Raw genomic sequence first — 17,647 nt, 5'->3', positions numbered from 1 at the left:
ACATGAAACAGGACTGGCGTGCCGCTTCAAGTGTACCTGAGAGGAATCTGACTCAGGATTGGCCACCCTCTCAGGGCACCGACTCAGGATTGGCCAACCTCTATGGGGCACCTCTAACGTGCACAAATAACAGGCAAGCCCTATGAAAAGCACAGCGTGAGTTTAGGTGCCACCTTGAAAAAGGAGGGTGACGTCTGGCCTCTGACAGCAGGAATATTAAGAGAGGAGAAAACATACTGCCTGCTATCGTGAAATTCCAAGATAGTCACGAAAAGCAATCTCATGCACTGCACAAGCTCTTTCCCATGATGCACCTCTCCTGCACTCTGTCTATGCAAATGAGCAAGCAGAGAGTTCAGGAATAAAACACCTAAGCTCATGTCCCCAAAAAACAGCAGCAGACAACTCGCAGATATATTCACCAATTTCTAATGCTTTTCTTTTAAACACAAGATAAACAGCCTCACCGGTGGTAAGGCTTAAAAAAATTGAATAAACTCGTAAATGTTCCTCTCCACGGCAATCTTTAGTAAAAGGCGAAAGATTTTTTCGTTTTGAAGAGAAACCAGAGTAAGTTAGAATATGGCTCTCTGGGGGTAAGTGGCACCACATCAAAGACCCCGTCATTGCGAGGGTGAGGACCTGAGAGGTATTTTCAAAATCTAAGAAAGAGGACAAGAACCAGGCCAGTGAGGGAAGCAGGCCCAATTTTCAGAGTCTCTGCTCAAAGCACAGAAAATCAAAAAGGTGGACAGTTCCCATGCGTCTGTCTGGAAATATGCAAATTCTTTTCTGTACACACCTCAGCTCATTAGGAGGCGTTGCGGCTGCTGGGCAAGGGGAACGGGAAGCGTGCATCAGGCTTTAGGTGAAGTGACACAGTAGGAGTTTTGTCCCCCAGCGATTTTACGCTTTCCACACCATCCTTCCAATCGATAGGCTGTGAGCCACCACTGTGCTCTGCACATAGCCATGCACTTTAAGTCCCTTTTTCGCACGTACTTTCATTAAACCTGAATATAGAAGTATATATCTGTCTAGGCTAGAGGCACATGAAACAGGACTGGCGTGCCGCTTCAAGTGTACCTGAGAGGAATCTGACTCAGGATTGGCCATCCTCTCAGGGCACCGACTCAGGATTGGCCAACCTCTATGGGGCACCTCTAACGTGCACAAATAACGGGCAAGCCCTATGAAAAGCACAGCGTGAGTCTAGGTGCTACCTTGAAAAAGGAGGGTGACGTCTGGCCTCTGACAGCAGGAATATTAAGAGAGGAGAAAACATACTGCCTGCTATCGTGAAATTCCAAGATAGTCACGAAAAGCAATCTCATGCACTGCACAAGCTCTTTCCCATGATGCACCTCTCCTGCACTCTGTCTATACAAATGAGCAAGCAGAGAGTTCAGGAATAAAACACCTAAGCTCATGTCCCCAAAAAACAGCAGCAGACAACTCGCAGATATATTCACCAATTTCTAATGCTTTTCTTTTAAACACAAAATAAACAGCCTCACCGGTGGTAAGGCTTAAAAAAATTGAATAAACTCGTAAATGTTCCTCTCCACGGAAATCTTTAGTAAAAGGCGAAAGATTTTTTCGTTTTGAAAAGAAACCAGAGTAAGTTAGAATATGGCTCTCTGGGGGTAAGTGGCACCACATCAAAGACCCCGTCATTGCGAGGGTGAGGACCTGAGAGGTATTTTCAAAATCTAAGAAAGAGGACAAGAACCAGGCCGGTGAGGGAAGCAGGCCCAAATTTCAGAGTCTCTGCTCAAAGCACAGAAAATCAAAAAGGTGGACAGTTCCCATGCGTCTGTCTGGGAATATGCAAATTCTTTTCTGTACACACCTCAGCTCATTAGGAGGCATTGCGGCTGCTGGGCAAGGGGAACGGGAAGCGTGCATCAGGCTTTAGGTGAAGTGGCACTGTAGGACTTTTGTACCCCAGCGATTTTACGCTTTCCACACCATCCTTCCAATCGTTAGGCTGTGAGCCACCACTGTGCTCTGCACATAGCCATGCACTTTAAGTCCCTTTTTCGCACGTACTTTCATTAAACCTGAATATAGAAGTATATATCTGTCTAGGCTAGAGGCACATGAAACAGGACTGGCGTGCCGCTTCAAGTGTACCTGAGAGGAATCTGACTCAGGATTGGCAACCCTCTCAGGGCACCGACTCAGGATTGGCCAACCTCTATGGGGCACCTCTAACGTGCACAAATAACGGGCAAGCCCTATGAAAAGCACAGCGTGAGTCTAGGTGCCACCTTGAAAAAGGAGGGTGACGTCTGGCCTCTGACAGCAGGAATATTAAGAGAGGAGAAAACATACTGCCTGCTATCGTGAAATTCCAAGATAGTCACGAAAAGCAATCTCATGCACTGCACAAGCTCTGTCCCATGATGCACCTCTCCTGCACTCTGTCGATGCAAATGAGCAAGCAGAGAGTTCAGGAATAAAACACCTAAGCTCATGTCCCCAAAAAACAGCAGCAGACAACTCGCAGATATATTCACCAATTTCTAATGCTTTTCTTTTAAACACACGATAAACAGCCTCACCTGTGGTAAGGCTTAAAAAAATTGAATAAACTCGTAAATGTTCCTCTCCACGGAAATCTTTAGTAAAAGGCGAAAGATTTTTTCGTTTTGAAGAGAAACCAGAGTAAGTTAGAATATGGCTCTCTGGGGGTAAGTGGCACCACATCAAAGACCCCGTCATTGCGAGGGTGAGGACCTGAGAGGTATTTTTAGGCTCTAAGAAAGAGGACAAGAACCAGGCCAGTGAGGGAAGCAGGCCCAATTTTCAGAGTCTCTGCTCAAAGCACAGAAAATCAAAAAGGTGGACAGTTCCCATGCGTCTGTCTGGAAATATGCAAATTCTTTTCTGTACACACCTCAGCTCATTAGGAGGCGTTGCGGCTGCTGGGCAAGGGGAACGGGAAGCGTGCATCAGGCTTTAGGTGAAGTGACACTGTAGGACTTTTGTCCCCCAGCGATTTTACGCTTTCCACACCATCCTTCCAATCGTTAGGCTGTGAGCCACCACTGTGCTCTGCACATAGCCATGCACTTTAAGTCCCTTTTTCGCACGTACTTTCATTAAACCTGAATATGGAAGTATATATCTGTCTAGGCTAGAGGCACATGAAACAGGACTGGCGTGCCGCTTCAAGTGTACCTGAGAGGAATCTGACTCAGGATTGGCCACCCTCTCAGGGCACCGACTCAGGATTGGCCAACCTCTATGGGGCACCTCTAACGTGCACAAATAACAGGCAAGCCCTATGAAAAGCACAGCGTGAGTCTAGGTGCCACCTTGAAAAAGGAGGGTGACGTCTGGCCTCTGACAGCAGGAATATTAAGAGAGGAGAAAACATACTGCCTGCTATCGTGAAATTCTAAGATAGTCACGAAAAGCAATCTCATGCACTGCACAAGCTCTTTCCCATGATGCACCTCTCCTGCACTCTGTCTATGCAAATGAGCAAGCAGAGAGTTCAGGAATAAAACACCTAAGCTCATGTCCCCAAAAAACAGCAGCAGACAACTCGCAGATATATTCACCAATTTCTAATGCTTTTCTTTTAAACACAAAATAAACAGCCTCACCGGTGGTAAGGCTTAAAAAAATTGAATAAACTCGTAAATGTTCCTCTCCACGGAAATCTTTAGTAAAAGGCGAAAGATTTTTTCGTTTTGAAGAGAAACCAGAGTAAGTTAGAATATGGCTCTCTGGGGGTAAGTGGCACCACATCAAAGACCCCGTCATTGCGAGGGTGAGGACCTGAGAGGTATTTTCAAAATCTAAGAAAGAGGACAAGAACCAGGCCGGTGAGGGAAGCAGGCCCAAATTTCAGAGTCTCTGCTCAAAGCACAGAAAATCAAAAAGGTGGACAGTTCCCATGCGTCTGTCTGGGAATATGCAAATTCTTTTCTGTACACACCTCAGCTCATTAGGAGGCGTTGCGGCTGCTGGGCAAGGGGAACGGGAAGCGTGCATCAGGCTTTAGGTGAAGTGGCACTGTAGGACTTTTGTCCCCCAGCGATTTTACGCTTTCCACACCATCCTTCCAATCGTTAGGCTGTGAGCCACCACTGTGCTCTGCACATAGCCATGCACTTTAAGTCCCTTTTTCGCACGTACTTTCATTAAACCTGAATATAGAAGTATATATCTGTCTAGGCTAGAGGCACATGAAACAGGACTGGCGTGCCGCTTCAAGTGTACCTGAGAGGAATCTGACTCAGGATTGGCCACCCTCTCAGGGCACCGACTCAGGATTGGCCAACCTCTATGGGACACCTCTAACGTGCACAAATAACGGGCAAGCCCTATGAAAAGCACAGCGTGAGTCTAGGTGCCACCTTGAAAAAGGAGGGTGACGTCTGGCCTCTGACAGCAGGAATATTAAGAGAGGAGAAAACATACTGCCTGCTATCGTGAAATTCCAAGATAGTCACGAAAAGCAATCTCATGCACTGCACAAGCTCTTTCCCATGATGCACCTCTCCTGCACTCTGTCTATGCAAATGAGCAATCAGAGAGTTCAGGAATAAAACACCTAAGCTCATGTCCCCAAAAAACAGCAGCAGACAACTCGCAGATATATTCACCAATTTCTAATGCTTTTCTTTTAAACACAAGATAAACAGCCTCACCGGTGGTAAGGCTTAAAAAAATTGAATAAACTCGTAAATGTTCCTCTCCACGGCAATCTTTAGTAAAAGGCGAAAGATTTTTTCGTTTTGAAGAGAAACCAGAGTAAGTTAGAATATGGCTCTCTGGGGGTAAGTGGCACCACATCAAAGACCCCGTCATTGCGAGGGTGAGGACCTGAGAGGTATTTTCAAAATCTAAGAAAGAGGACAAGAACCAGGCCAGTGAGGGAAGCAGGCCCAATTTTCAGAGTCTCTGCTCAAAGCACAGAAAATCAAAAAGGTGGACAGTTCCCATGCGTCTGTCTGGAAATATGCAAATTCTTTTCTGTACACACCTCAGCTCATTAGGAGGCGTTGCGGCTTCTGGGCAAGGGGAACGGGAAGCGTGCATCAGGCTTTAGGTGAAGTGACACAGTAGGAGTTTTGTCCCCCAGCGATTTTACGCTTTCCACACCATCCTTCCAATCGATAGGCTGTGAGCCACCACTGTGCTCTGCACATAGCCATGCACTTTAAGTCCCTTTTTCGCACGTACTTTCATTAAACCTGAATATAGAAGTATATATCTGTCTAGGCTAGAGGCACATGAAACAGGACTGGCGTGCCGCTTCAAGTGTACCTGAGAGGAATCTGACTCAGGATTGGCCACCCTCTCAGGGCACCGACTCAGGATTGGCCAACCTCTATGGGGCACCTCTAACGTGCACAAATAACAGGCAAGCCCTATGAAAAGCACAGCGTGAGTCTAGGTGCCACCTTGAAAAAGGAGGGTGACGTCTGGCCTCTGACAGCAGGAATATTAAGAGAGGAGAAAACATACTGCCTGCTATCGTGAAATTCCAAGATAGTCACGAAAAGCAATCTCATGCACTGCACAAGCTCTTTCCCATGATGCACCTCTCCTGCACTCTGTCTATGCAAATGAGCAAGCAGAGAGTTCAGGAATAAAACACCTAAGCTCATGTCCCCAAAAAACAGCAGCAGACAACTCGCAGATATATTCACCAATTTCTAATGCTTTTCTTTTAAACACAAAATAAACAGCCTCACCGGTGGTAAGGCTTAAAAAAATTGAATAAACTCGTAAATGTTCCTCTCCACGGAAATCTTTAGTAAAAGGCGAAAGATTTTTTCGTTTTGAAGAGAAACCAGAGTAAGTTAGAATATGGCTCTCTGGGGGTAAGTGGCACCACATCAAAGACCCCGTCATTGCGAGGGTGAGGACCTGAGAGGTATTTTCAAAATCTAAGAAAGAGGACAAGAACCAGGCCGGTGAGGGAAGCAGGCCCAAATTTCAGAGTCTCTGCTCAAAGCACAGAAAATCAAAAAGGTGGACAGTTCCCATGCGTCTGTCTGGGAATATGCAAATTCTTTTCTGTACACACCTCAGCTCATTAGGAGGCGTTGCGGCTGCTGGGCAAGGGGAACGGGAAGCGTGCATCAGGCTTTAGGTGAAGTGGCACTGTAGGACTTTTGTCCCCCAGCGATTTTACGCTTTCCACACCATCCTTCCAATCGTTAGGCTGTGAGCCACCACTGTGCTCTGCACATAGCCATGCACTTTAAGTCCCTTTTTCGCACGTACTTTCATTAAACCTGAATATAGAAGTATATATCTGTCTAGGCTAGAGGCACATGAAACAGGACTGGCGTGCCGCTTCAAGTGTACCTGAGAGGAATCTGACTCAGGATTGGCCACCCTCTCAGGGCACCGACTCAGGATTGGCCAACCTCTATGGGGCACCTCTAACGTGCACAAATAACGGGCAAGCCCTATGAAAAGCACAGCGTGAGTCTAGGTGCCACCTTGAAAAAGGAGGGTGACGTCTGGCCTCTGACAGCAGGAATATTAAGAGAGGAGAAAACATACTGCCTGCTATCGTGAAATTCCAAGATAGTCACGAAAAGCAATCTCATGCACTGCACAAGCTCTTTCCCATGATGCACCTCTCCTGCACTCTGTCTATGCAAATGAGCAAGCAGAGAGTTCAGGAATAAAACACCTAAGCTCATGTCCCCAAAAAACAGCAGCAGACAACTCGCAGATATATTCACCAATTTCTAATGCTTTTCTTTTAAACACAAGATAAACAGCCTCACCGGTGGTAAGGCTTAAAAAAATTGAATAAACTCGTAAATGTTCCTCTCCACGGCAATCTTTAGTAAAAGGCGAAAGATTTTTTCGTTTTGAAGAGAAACCAGAGTAAGTTAGAATATGGCTCTCTGGGGGTAAGTGGCACCACATCAAAGACCCCGTCATTGCGAGGGTGAGGACCTGAGAGGTATTTTCAAAATCTAAGAAAGAGGACAAGAACCAGGCCAGTGAGGGAAGCAGGCCCAATTTTCAGAGTCTCTGCTCAAAGCACAGAAAATCAAAAAGGTGGACAGTTCCCATGCGTCTGTCTGGAAATATGCAAATTCTTTTCTGTACACACCTCAGCTCATTAGGAGGCGTTGCGGCTGCTGGGCAAGGGGAACGGGAAGCGTGCATCAGGCTTTAGGTGAAGTGACACAGTAGGAGTTTTGTCCCCCAGCGATTTTACGCTTTCCACACCATCCTTCCAATCGATAGGCTGTGAGCCACCACTGTGCTCTGCACATAGCCATGCACTTTAAGTCCCTTTTTCGCACGTACTTTCATTAAACCTGAATATAGAAGTATATATCTGTCTAGGCTAGAGGCACATGAAACAGGACTGGCGTGCCGCTTCAAGTGTACCTGAGAGGAATCTGACTCAGGATTGGCCATCCTCTCAGGGCACCGACTCAGGATTGGCCAACCTCTATGGGGCACCTCTAACGTGCACAAATAACGGGCAAGCCCTATGAAAAGCACAGCGTGAGTCTAGGTGCCACCTTGAAAAAGGAGGGTGACGTCTGGCCTCTGACAGCAGGAATATTAAGAGAGGAGAAAACATACTGCCTGCTATCGTGAAATTCCAAGATAGTCACGAAAAGCAATCTCATGCACTGCACAAGCTCTTTCCCATGATGCACCTCTCCTGCACTCTGTCTATACAAATGAGCAAGCAGAGAGTTCAGGAATAAAACACCTAAGCTCATGTCCCCAAAAAACAGCAGCAGACAACTCGCAGATATATTCACCAATTTCTAATGCTTTTCTTTTAAACACAAAATAAACAGCCTCACCGGTGGTAAGGCTTAAAAAAATTGAATAAACTCGTAAATGTTCCTCTCCATGGAAATCTTTAGTATAAGGCGAAAGATTTTTTCGTTTTGAAAAGAAACCAGAGTAAGTTAGAATATGGCTCTCTGGGGGTAAGTGGCACCACATCAAAGACCCCGTCATTGCGAGGGTGAGGACCTGAGAGGTATTTTCAAAATCTAAGAAAGAGGACAAGAACCAGGCCGGTGAGGGAAGCAGGCCCAAATTTCAGAGTCTCTGCTCAAAGCACAGAAAATCAAAAAGGTGGACAGTTCCCATGCGTCTGTCTGGGAATATGCAAATTCTTTTCTGTACACACCTCAGCTCATTAGGAGGCATTGCGGCTGCTGGGCAAGGGGAACGGGAAGCGTGCATCAGGCTTTAGGTGAAGTGGCACTGTAGGACTTTTGTACCCCAGCGATTTTACGCTTTCCACACCATCCTTCCAATCGTTAGGCTGTGAGCCACCACTGTGCTCTGCACATAGCCATGCACTTTAAGTCCCTTTTTCGCACGTACTTTCATTAAACCTGAATATAGAAGTATATATCTGTCTAGGCTAGAGGCACATGAAACAGGACTGGCGTGCCGCTTCAAGTGTACCTGAGAGGAATCTGACTCAGGATTGGCAACCCTCTCAGGGCACCGACTCAGGATTGGCCAACCTCTATGGGGCACCTCTAACGTGCACAAATAACGGGCAAGCCCTATGAAAAGCACAGCGTGAGTCTAGGTGCCACCTTGAAAAAGGAGGGTGACGTCTGGCCTCTGACAGCAGGAATATTAAGAGAGGAGAAAACATACTGCCTGCTATCGTGAAATTCCAAGATAGTCACGAAAAGCAATCTCATGCACTGCACAAGCTCTGTCCCATGATGCACCTCTCCTGCACTCTGTCGATGCAAATGAGCAAGCAGAGAGTTCAGGAATAAAACACCTAAGCTCATGTCCCCAAAAAACAGCAGCAGACAACTCGCAGATATATTCACCAATTTCTAATGCTTTTCTTTTAAACACACGATAAACAGCCTCACCTGTGGTAAGGCTTAAAAAAATTGAATAAACTCGTAAATGTTCCTCTCCACGGAAATCTTTAGTAAAAGGCGAAAGATTTTTTCGTTTTGAAGAGAAACCAGAGTAAGTTAGAATATGGCTCTCTGGGGGTAAGTGGCACCACATCAAAGACCCCGTCATTGCGAGGGTGAGGACCTGAGAGGTATTTTTAGGCTCTAAGAAAGAGGACAAGAACCAGGCCAGTGAGGGAAGCAGGCCCAATTTTCAGAGTCTCTGCTCAAAGCACAGAAAATCAAAAAGGTGGACAGTTCCCATGCGTCTGTCTGGAAATATGCAAATTCTTTTCTGTACACACCTCAGCTCATTAGGAGGCGTTGCGGCTGCTGGGCAAGGGGAACGGGAAGCGTGCATCAGGCTTTAGGTGAAGTGACACTGTAGGACTTTTGTCCCCCAGCGATTTTACGCTTTCCACACCATCCTTCCAATCGTTAGGCTGTGAGCCACCACTGTGCTCTGCACATAGCCATGCACTTTAAGTCCCTTTTTCGCACGTACTTTCATTAAACCTGAATATGGAAGTATATATCTGTCTAGGCTAGAGGCACATGAAACAGGACTGGCGTGCCGCTTCAAGTGTACCTGAGAGGAATCTGACTCAGGATTGGCCACCCTCTCAGGGCACCGACTCAGGATTGGCCAACCTCTATGGGGCACCTCTAACGTGCACAAATAACAGGCAAGCCCTATGAAAAGCACAGCGTGAGTCTAGGTGCCACCTTGAAAAAGGAGGGTGACGTCTGGCCTCTGACAGCAGGAATATTAAGAGAGGAGAAAACATACTGCCTGCTATCGTGAAATTCTAAGATAGTCACGAAAAGCAATCTCATGCACTGCACAAGCTCTTTCCCATGATGCACCTCTCCTGCACTCTGTCTATGCAAATGAGCAAGCAGAGAGTTCAGGAATAAAACACCTAAGCTCATGTCCCCAAAAAACAGCAGCAGACAACTCGCAGATATATTCACCAATTTCTAATGCTTTTCTTTTAAACACAAAATAAACAGCCTCACCGGTGGTAAGGCTTAAAAAAATTGAATAAACTCGTAAATGTTCCTCTCCACGGAAATCTTTAGTAAAAGGCGAAAGATTTTTTCGTTTTGAAGAGAAACCAGAGTAAGTTAGAATATGGCTCTCTGGGGGTAAGTGGCACCACATCAAAGACCCCGTCATTGCGAGGGTGAGGACCTGAGAGGTATTTTCAAAATCTAAGAAAGAGGACAAGAACCAGGCCGGTGAGGGAAGCAGGCCCAAATTTCAGAGTCTCTGCTCAAAGCACAGAAAATCAAAAAGGTGGACAGTTCCCATGCGTCTGTCTGGGAATATGCAAATTCTTTTCTGTACACACCTCAGCTCATTAGGAGGCGTTGCGGCTGCTGGGCAAGGGGAACGGGAAGCGTGCATCAGGCTTTAGGTGAAGTGGCACTGTAGGACTTTTGTCCCCCAGCGATTTTACGCTTTCCACACCATCCTTCCAATCGTTAGGCTGTGAGCCACCACTGTGCTCTGCACATAGCCATGCACTTTAAGTCCCTTTTTCGCACGTACTTTCATTAAACCTGAATATAGAAGTATATATCTGTCTAGGCTAGAGGCACATGAAACAGGACTGGCGTGCCGCTTCAAGTGTACCTGAGAGGAATCTGACTCAGGATTGGCCACCCTCTCAGGGCACCGACTCAGGATTGGCCAACCTCTATGGGACACCTCTAACGTGCACAAATAACGGGCAAGCCCTATGAAAAGCACAGCGTGAGTCTAGGTGCCACCTTGAAAAAGGAGGGTGACGTCTGGCCTCTGACAGCAGGAATATTAAGAGAGGAGAAAACATACTGCCTGCTATCGTGAAATTCCAAGATAGTCACGAAAAGCAATCTCATGCACTGCACAAGCTCTTTCCCATGATGCACCTCTCCTGCACTCTGTCTATGCAAATGAGCAATCAGAGAGTTCAGGAATAAAACACCTAAGCTCATGTCCCCAAAAAACAGCAGCAGACAACTCGCAGATATATTCACCAATTTCTAATGCTTTTCTTTTAAACACAAGATAAACAGCCTCACCGGTGGTAAGGCTTAAAAAAATTGAATAAACTCGTAAATGTTCCTCTCCACGGCAATCTTTAGTAAAAGGCGAAAGATTTTTTCGTTTTGAAGAGAAACCAGAGTAAGTTAGAATATGGCTCTCTGGGGGTAAGTGGCACCACATCAAAGACCCCGTCATTGCGAGGGTGAGGACCTGAGAGGTATTTTCAAAATCTAAGAAAGAGGACAAGAACCAGGCCAGTGAGGGAAGCAGGCCCAATTTTCAGAGTCTCTGCTCAAAGCACAGAAAATCAAAAAGGTGGACAGTTCCCATGCGTCTGTCTGGAAATATGCAAATTCTTTTCTGTACACACCTCAGCTCATTAGGAGGCGTTGCGGCTTCTGGGCAAGGGGAACGGGAAGCGTGCATCAGGCTTTAGGTGAAGTGACACAGTAGGAGTTTTGTCCCCCAGCGATTTTACGCTTTCCACACCATCCTTCCAATCGATAGGCTGTGAGCCACCACTGTGCTCTGCACATAGCCATGCACTTTAAGTCCCTTTTTCGCACGTACTTTCATTAAACCTGAATATAGAAGTATATATCTGTCTAGGCTAGAGGCACATGAAACAGGACTGGCGTGCCGCTTCAAGTGTACCTGAGAGGAATCTGACTCAGGATTGGCCACCCTCTCAGGGCACCGACTCAGGATTGGCCAACCTCTATGGGGCACCTCTAACGTGCACAAATAACAGGCAAGCCCTATGAAAAGCACAGCGTGAGTCTAGGTGCCACCTTGAAAAAGGAGGGTGACGTCTGGCCTCTGACAGCAGGAATATTAAGAGAGGAGAAAACATACTGCCTGCTATCGTGAAATTCCAAGATAGTCACGAAAAGCAATCTCATGCACTGCACAAGCTCTTTCCCATGATGCACCTCTCCTGCACTCTGTCTATGCAAATGAGCAAGCAGAGAGTTCAGGAATAAAACACCTAAGCTCATGTCCCCAAAAAACAGCAGCAGACAACTCGCAGATATATTCACCAATTTCTAATGCTTTTCTTTTAAACACAAAATAAACAGCCTCACCGGTGGTAAGGCTTAAAAAAATTGAATAAACTCGTAAATGTTCCTCTCCACGGAAATCTTTAGTAAAAGGCGAAAGATTTTTTCGTTTTGAAGAGAAACCAGAGTAAGTTAGAATATGGCTCTCTGGGGGTAAGTGGCACCACATCAAAGACCCCGTCATTGCGAGGGTGAGGACCTGAGAGGTATTTTCAAAATCTAAGAAAGAGGACAAGAACCAGGCCAGTGAGGGAAGCAGGCCCAATTTTCAGAGTCTCTGCTCAAAGCACAGAAAATCAAAAAGGTGGACAGTTCCCATGCGTCTGTCTGGAAATATGCAAATTCTTTTCTGTACACACCTCAGCTCATTAGGAGGCGTTGCGGCTGCTGGGCAAGGGGAACGGGAAGCGTGCATCAGGCTTTAGGTGAAGTGACACAGTAGGAGTTTTGTCCCCCAGCGATTTTACGCTTTCCACACCATCCTTCCAATCGATAGGCTGTGAGCCACCACTGTGCTCTGCACATAGCCATGCACTTTAAGTCCCTTTTTCGCACGTACTTTCATTAAACCTGAATATAGAAGTATATATCTGTCTAGGCTAGAGGCACATGAAACAGGACTGGCGTGCCGCTTCAAGTGTACCTGAGAGGAATCTGACTCAGGATTGGCCATCCTCTCAGGGCACCGACTCAGGATTGGCCAACCTCTATGGGGCACCTCTAACGTGCACAAATAACGGGCAAGCCCTATGAAAAGCACAGCGTGAGTCTAGGTGCCACCTTGAAAAAGGAGGGTGACGTCTGGCCTCTGACAGCAGGAATATTAAGAGAGGAGAAAACATACTGCCTGCTATCGTGAAATTCCAAGATAGTCACGAAAAGCAATCTCATGCACTGCACAAGCTCTTTCCCATGATGCACCTCTCCTGCACTCTGTCTATACAAATGAGCAAGCAGAGAGTTCAGGAATAAAACACCTAAGCTCATGTCCCCAAAAAACAGCAGCAGACAACTCGCAGATATATTCACCAATTTCTAATGCTTTTCTTTTAAACACAAAATAAACAGCCTCACCGGTGGTAAGGCTTAAAAAAATTGAATAAACTCGTAAATGTTCCTCTCCATGGAAATCTTTAGTATAAGGCGAAAGATTTTTTCGTTTTGAAAAGAAACCAGAGTAAGTTAGAATATGGCTCTCTGGGGGTAAGTGGCACCACATCAAAGACCCCGTCATTGCGAGGGTGAGGACCTGAGAGGTATTTTCAAAATCTAAGAAAGAGGACAAGAACCAGGCCGGTGAGGGAAGCAGGCCCAAATTTCAGAGTCTCTGCTCAAAGCACAGAAAATCAAAAAGGTGGACAGTTCCCATGCGTCTGTCTGGGAATATGCAAATTCTTTTCTGTACACACCTCAGCTCATTAGGAGGCATTGCGGCTGCTGGGCAAGGGGAACGGGAAGCGTGCATCAGGCTTTAGGTGAAGTGGCACTGTAGGACTTTTGTACCCCAGCGATTTTACGCTTTCCACACCATCCTTCCAATCGTTAGGCTGTGAGCCACCACTGTGCTCTGCACATAGCCATGCACTTTAAGTCCCTTTTTCGCACGTACTTTCATTAAACCTGAATATAGAAGTATATATCTGTCTAGGCTAGAGGCACATGAAACAGGACTGGCGTGCCGCTTCAAGTGTACCTGAGAGGAATCTGACTCAGGATTGGCAACCCTCTCAGGGCACCGACTCAGGATTGGCCAACCTCTATGGGGCACCTCTAACGTGCACAAATAACGGGCAAGCCCTATGAAAAGCACAGCGTGAGTCTAGGTGCCACCTTGAAAAAGGAGGGTGACGTCTGGCCTCTGACAGCAGGAATATTAAGAGAGGAGAAAACATACTGCCTGCTATCGTGAAATTCCAAGATAGTCACGAAAAGCAATCTCATGCACTGCACAAGCTCTGTCCCATGATGCACCTCTCCTGCACTCTGTCGATGCAAATGAGCAAGCAGAGAGTTCAGGAATAAAACACCTAAGCTCATGTCCCCAAAAAACAGCAGCAGACAACTCGCAGATATATTCACCAATTTCTAATGCTTTTCTTTTAAACACACGATAAACAGCCTCACCTGTGGTAAGGCTTAAAAAAATTGAATAAACTCGTAAATGTTCCTCTCCACGGAAATCTTTAGTAAAAGGCGAAAGATTTTTTCGTTTTGAAGAGAAACCAGAGTAAGTTAGAATATGGCTCTCTGGGGGTAAGTGGCACCACATCAAAGACCCCGTCATTGCGAGGGTGAGGACCTGAGAGGTATTTTTAGGCTCTAAGAAAGAGGACAAGAACCAGGCCAGTGAGGGAAGCAGGCCCAATTTTCAGAGTCTCTGCTCAAAGCACAGAAAATCAAAAAGGTGGACAGTTCCCATGCGTCTGTCTGGAAATATGCAAATTCTTTTCTGTACACACCTCAGCTCATTAGGAGGCGTTGCGGCTGCTGGGCAAGGGGAACGGGAAGCGTGCATCAGGCTTTAGGTGAAGTGACACTGTAGGACTTTTGTCCCCCAGCGATTTTACGCTTTCCACACCATCCTTCCAATCGTTAGGCTGTGAGCCACCACTGTGCTCTGCACATAGCCATGCACTTTAAGTCCCTTTTTCGCACGTACTTTCATTAAACCTGAATATAGAAGTATATATCTGTCTAGGCTAGAGGCACATGAAACAGGACTGGCGTGCAGCTTCAAGTGTACCTGAGAGGAATTTGACTCAGGATTGGCCACCCTCTCAGGGCACCGACTCAGGATTGGCCAACCTCTATGGGGCACCTCTAACGTGCACAAATAACGGGCAAGCCCTATGAAAAGCACAGCGTGAGTCTAGGTGCCACCTTGAAAAAGGAGGGTGACGTCTGGCCTCTGACAGCAGGAATATTAAGAGAGGAGAAAACATACTGCCTGCTATCGTGAAATTCCAAGATAGTCACGAAAAGCAATCTCATGCACTGCACAAGCTCTGTCCCATGATGCACCTCTCCTGCACTCTGTCGATGCAAATGAGCAAGCAGAGAGTTCAGGAATAAAACACCTAAGCTCATGTCCCCAAAAAACAGCAGCAGACAACTCGCAGATATATTCACCAATTTTTAATGCTTTTCTTTTAAACACACGATAAACAGCCTCACCTGTGGTAAGGCTTAAAAAAATTGAATAAACTCGTAAATGTTCCTCTCCACGGAAATCTTTAGTAAAAGGCGAAAGATTTTTTCGTTTTGAAGAGAAACCAGAGTAAGTTAGAATATGGCTCTCTGGGGGTAAGTGGCACCACATCAAAGACCCCGTCATTGCGAGGGTGAGGACCTGAGAGGTATTTTTAGGCTCTAAGAAAGAGGACAAGAACCAGGCCAGTGAGGGAAGCAGGCCCAATTTTCAGAGTCTCTGCTCAAAGCACAGAAAATCAAAAAGGTGGACAGTTCCCATGCGTCTGTCTGGAAATATGCAAATTCTTTTCTGTACACACCTCAGCTCATTAGGAGGCGTTGCGGCTGCTGGGCAAGGGGAACGGGAAGCGTGCATCAGGCTTTAGGTGAAGTGACACTGTAGGACTTTTGTCCCCCAGCGATTTTACGCTTTCCACACCATCCTTCCAATCGATAGGCTGTGAGCCACCACTGTGCTCTGCACATAGCCATGCACTTTAAGTCCCTTTTTCGCACGTACTTTCATTAAACCTGAATATAGAAGTATATATCTGTCTAGGCTAGAGGCACATGAAACAGGACTGGCGTGCCGCTTCAAGTGTACCTGAGAGGAATCTGACTCAGGATTGGCCACCCTCTCAGGGCACCGACTCAGGATTGGCCAACCTCTATGGGGCACCTCTAACGTGCACAAATAACGGGCAAGCCCTATGAAAAGCACAGCGTGAGTCTAGGTGCCACCTTGAAAAAGGAGGGTGACGTCTGGCCTCTGACAGCAGGAATATTAAGAGAGGAGAAAACATACTGCCTGCTATCGTGAAATTCCAAGATAGTCACGAAAAGCAATCTCATGCACTGCACAAGCTCTTTCCCATGATGCACCTCTCCTGCACTCTGTCAATGCAAATGAGCAAGCAGAGAGTTCAGGAATAAAACACCTAAGCTCATGTCCCCAAAAAACAGCAGCAGACAACTCGCAGATATATTCACCAATTTCTAATGCTTTTCTTTTAAACACACGATAAACAGCCTCACCTGTGGTAAGGCTTAAAAAAATTGAATAAACTCGTAAATGTTCCTCTCCACGGAAATCTTTAGTAAAAGGCGAAAGATTTTTTCGTTTTGAAGAGAAACCAGAGTAAGTTAGAATATGGCTCTCTGGGGGTAAGTGGCACCACATCAAAGACCCCGTCATTGCGAGGGTGAGGACCTGAGAGGTATTTTTAGGCTCTAAGAAAGAGGACAAGAACCAGGCCAGTGAGGGAAGCAGGCCCAAATTTCAGAGTCTCTGCTCAAAGCACAGAAAATCAAAAAGGTGGACAGTTCCCATGCGTCTGTCTGGGAATATGCAAATTCTTTTCTGTACACACCTCAGCTCATTAGGAGGCGTTGCGGCTGCTGGGCAAGGGGAACGGGAAGCGTGCATCAGGCTTTAGGTGAAGTGGCACTGTAGGACTTTTGTCCCCCAGCGATTTTACGCTTTCCACACCATCCTTCCAATCGTTAGGCTGTGAGCCACCACTGTGCTCTGCACATAGCCATGCACTTTAAGTCCCTTTTTCGCACGTACTTTCATTAAACCTGAATATGGAAGTATATATCTGTCTAGGCTAGAGGCACATGAAACAGGACTGGCGTGCCGCTTCAAGTGTACCTGAGAGGAATCTGACTCAGGATTGGCCACCCTCTCAGGGCACCGACTCAGGATTGGCCAACCTCTATGGGGCACCTCTAACGTGCACAAATAACAGGCAAGCCCTATGAAAAGCACAGCGTGAGTTTAGGTGCCACCTTGAAAAAGGAGGGTGACGTCTGGCCTCTGACAGCAGGAATATTAAGAGAGGAGAAAACATACTGCCTGCTATCGTGAAATTCCAAGATAGTCACGAAAAGCAATCTCATGCACTGCACAAGCTCTTTCCCATGATGCACCTCTCCTGCACTCTGTCTATGCAAATGAGCAAGCAGAGAGTTCAGGAATAAAACACCTAAGCTCATGTCCCCAAAAAACAGCAGCAGACAACTCGCAGATATATTCACCAATTTCGAATGCTTTTCTTTTAAACACAAGATAAACAGCCTCACCGGTGGAAAGGCTTAAAAAAATTGAATAAACTCGTAAATGTTCCTCTCCACGGCAATCTTTAGTAAAAGGCGAAAGATTTTTTTGTTTTGAAGAGAAACCAGAGTAAGTTAGAATATGGCTCTCTGGGGGTAAGTGGCACCACATCAAAGACCCCGTCATTGCGAGGGTGAGGACCTGAGAGGTATTTTCAAAATCTAAGAAAGAGGACAAGAACCAGGCCAGTGAGGGAAGCAGGCCCAATTTTCAGAGTCTCTGCTCAAAGCACAGAAAATAAAAAAGGTGGACAGTTCCCATGCGTCTGTCTGGGAATATGCAAATTCTTTTCTGTACACACCTCAGCTCATTAGGAGGCGTTGCGGCTGCTGGGCAAGGGGAACGG

At 46.4% G+C, this 17,647-nt stretch overlaps 17 non-coding genes across 17 annotated transcripts; all 17 read right to left on the bottom strand.

Annotated features, from left to right (window-relative positions):
• Window positions 1–459: 459 nt before the first annotated feature.
• LOC144800804 (U5 spliceosomal RNA) lies at window positions 460–574 on the bottom strand. Its single transcript, XR_013604688.1, has one exon. It is a non-coding gene; the product is annotated as a U5 spliceosomal RNA (small nuclear RNA).
• Window positions 575–1,509: 935 nt separating this feature from the next.
• LOC144800435 (U5 spliceosomal RNA) lies at window positions 1,510–1,624 on the bottom strand. The gene has a single exon (XR_013604337.1). It is a non-coding gene; the product is annotated as a U5 spliceosomal RNA (small nuclear RNA).
• A 935-nt stretch (window positions 1,625–2,559) lies between these two features.
• LOC144801448 (U5 spliceosomal RNA) lies at window positions 2,560–2,674 on the bottom strand. The gene has a single exon (XR_013605257.1). It is a non-coding gene; the product is annotated as a U5 spliceosomal RNA (small nuclear RNA).
• A 935-nt stretch (window positions 2,675–3,609) lies between these two features.
• Window positions 3,610–3,724, bottom strand: LOC144800070 (U5 spliceosomal RNA). The gene has a single exon (XR_013603988.1). It is a non-coding gene; the product is annotated as a U5 spliceosomal RNA (small nuclear RNA).
• A 935-nt stretch (window positions 3,725–4,659) lies between these two features.
• Window positions 4,660–4,774, bottom strand: LOC144800803 (U5 spliceosomal RNA). Its single transcript, XR_013604687.1, has one exon. It is a non-coding gene; the product is annotated as a U5 spliceosomal RNA (small nuclear RNA).
• Window positions 4,775–5,709: 935 nt separating this feature from the next.
• On the bottom strand, window positions 5,710–5,824 carry LOC144800068 (U5 spliceosomal RNA). Its single transcript, XR_013603987.1, has one exon. It is a non-coding gene; the product is annotated as a U5 spliceosomal RNA (small nuclear RNA).
• Window positions 5,825–6,759: 935 nt separating this feature from the next.
• Window positions 6,760–6,874, bottom strand: LOC144800802 (U5 spliceosomal RNA). The gene has a single exon (XR_013604686.1). It is a non-coding gene; the product is annotated as a U5 spliceosomal RNA (small nuclear RNA).
• Window positions 6,875–7,809: 935 nt separating this feature from the next.
• Window positions 7,810–7,924, bottom strand: LOC144800999 (U5 spliceosomal RNA). The gene has a single exon (XR_013604877.1). It is a non-coding gene; the product is annotated as a U5 spliceosomal RNA (small nuclear RNA).
• Window positions 7,925–8,859: 935 nt separating this feature from the next.
• On the bottom strand, window positions 8,860–8,974 carry LOC144801447 (U5 spliceosomal RNA). Its single transcript, XR_013605256.1, has one exon. It is a non-coding gene; the product is annotated as a U5 spliceosomal RNA (small nuclear RNA).
• A 935-nt stretch (window positions 8,975–9,909) lies between these two features.
• On the bottom strand, window positions 9,910–10,024 carry LOC144800066 (U5 spliceosomal RNA). The gene has a single exon (XR_013603985.1). It is a non-coding gene; the product is annotated as a U5 spliceosomal RNA (small nuclear RNA).
• Window positions 10,025–10,959: 935 nt separating this feature from the next.
• On the bottom strand, window positions 10,960–11,074 carry LOC144800801 (U5 spliceosomal RNA). The gene has a single exon (XR_013604685.1). It is a non-coding gene; the product is annotated as a U5 spliceosomal RNA (small nuclear RNA).
• Window positions 11,075–12,009: 935 nt separating this feature from the next.
• Window positions 12,010–12,124, bottom strand: LOC144800065 (U5 spliceosomal RNA). Its single transcript, XR_013603984.1, has one exon. It is a non-coding gene; the product is annotated as a U5 spliceosomal RNA (small nuclear RNA).
• A 935-nt stretch (window positions 12,125–13,059) lies between these two features.
• LOC144800997 (U5 spliceosomal RNA) lies at window positions 13,060–13,174 on the bottom strand. Its single transcript, XR_013604875.1, has one exon. It is a non-coding gene; the product is annotated as a U5 spliceosomal RNA (small nuclear RNA).
• A 935-nt stretch (window positions 13,175–14,109) lies between these two features.
• Window positions 14,110–14,224, bottom strand: LOC144801446 (U5 spliceosomal RNA). The gene has a single exon (XR_013605255.1). It is a non-coding gene; the product is annotated as a U5 spliceosomal RNA (small nuclear RNA).
• A 935-nt stretch (window positions 14,225–15,159) lies between these two features.
• Window positions 15,160–15,274, bottom strand: LOC144801445 (U5 spliceosomal RNA). Its single transcript, XR_013605254.1, has one exon. It is a non-coding gene; the product is annotated as a U5 spliceosomal RNA (small nuclear RNA).
• Window positions 15,275–16,209: 935 nt separating this feature from the next.
• Window positions 16,210–16,324, bottom strand: LOC144801444 (U5 spliceosomal RNA). Its single transcript, XR_013605253.1, has one exon. It is a non-coding gene; the product is annotated as a U5 spliceosomal RNA (small nuclear RNA).
• A 935-nt stretch (window positions 16,325–17,259) lies between these two features.
• LOC144800974 (U5 spliceosomal RNA) lies at window positions 17,260–17,374 on the bottom strand. The gene has a single exon (XR_013604852.1). It is a non-coding gene; the product is annotated as a U5 spliceosomal RNA (small nuclear RNA).
• Window positions 17,375–17,647: the final 273 nt, after the last annotated feature.

This window comes from Lissotriton helveticus, chromosome 12 (assembly GCF_964261635.1).
Source record: "Lissotriton helveticus chromosome 12, aLisHel1.1, whole genome shotgun sequence".
Classification (NCBI taxonomy): domain Eukaryota; kingdom Metazoa; phylum Chordata; class Amphibia; order Caudata; family Salamandridae; genus Lissotriton; species Lissotriton helveticus.
Note: the sequence above shows the minus strand (reverse complement) of the source record. Positions and strands in the feature narration are given on the sequence as shown.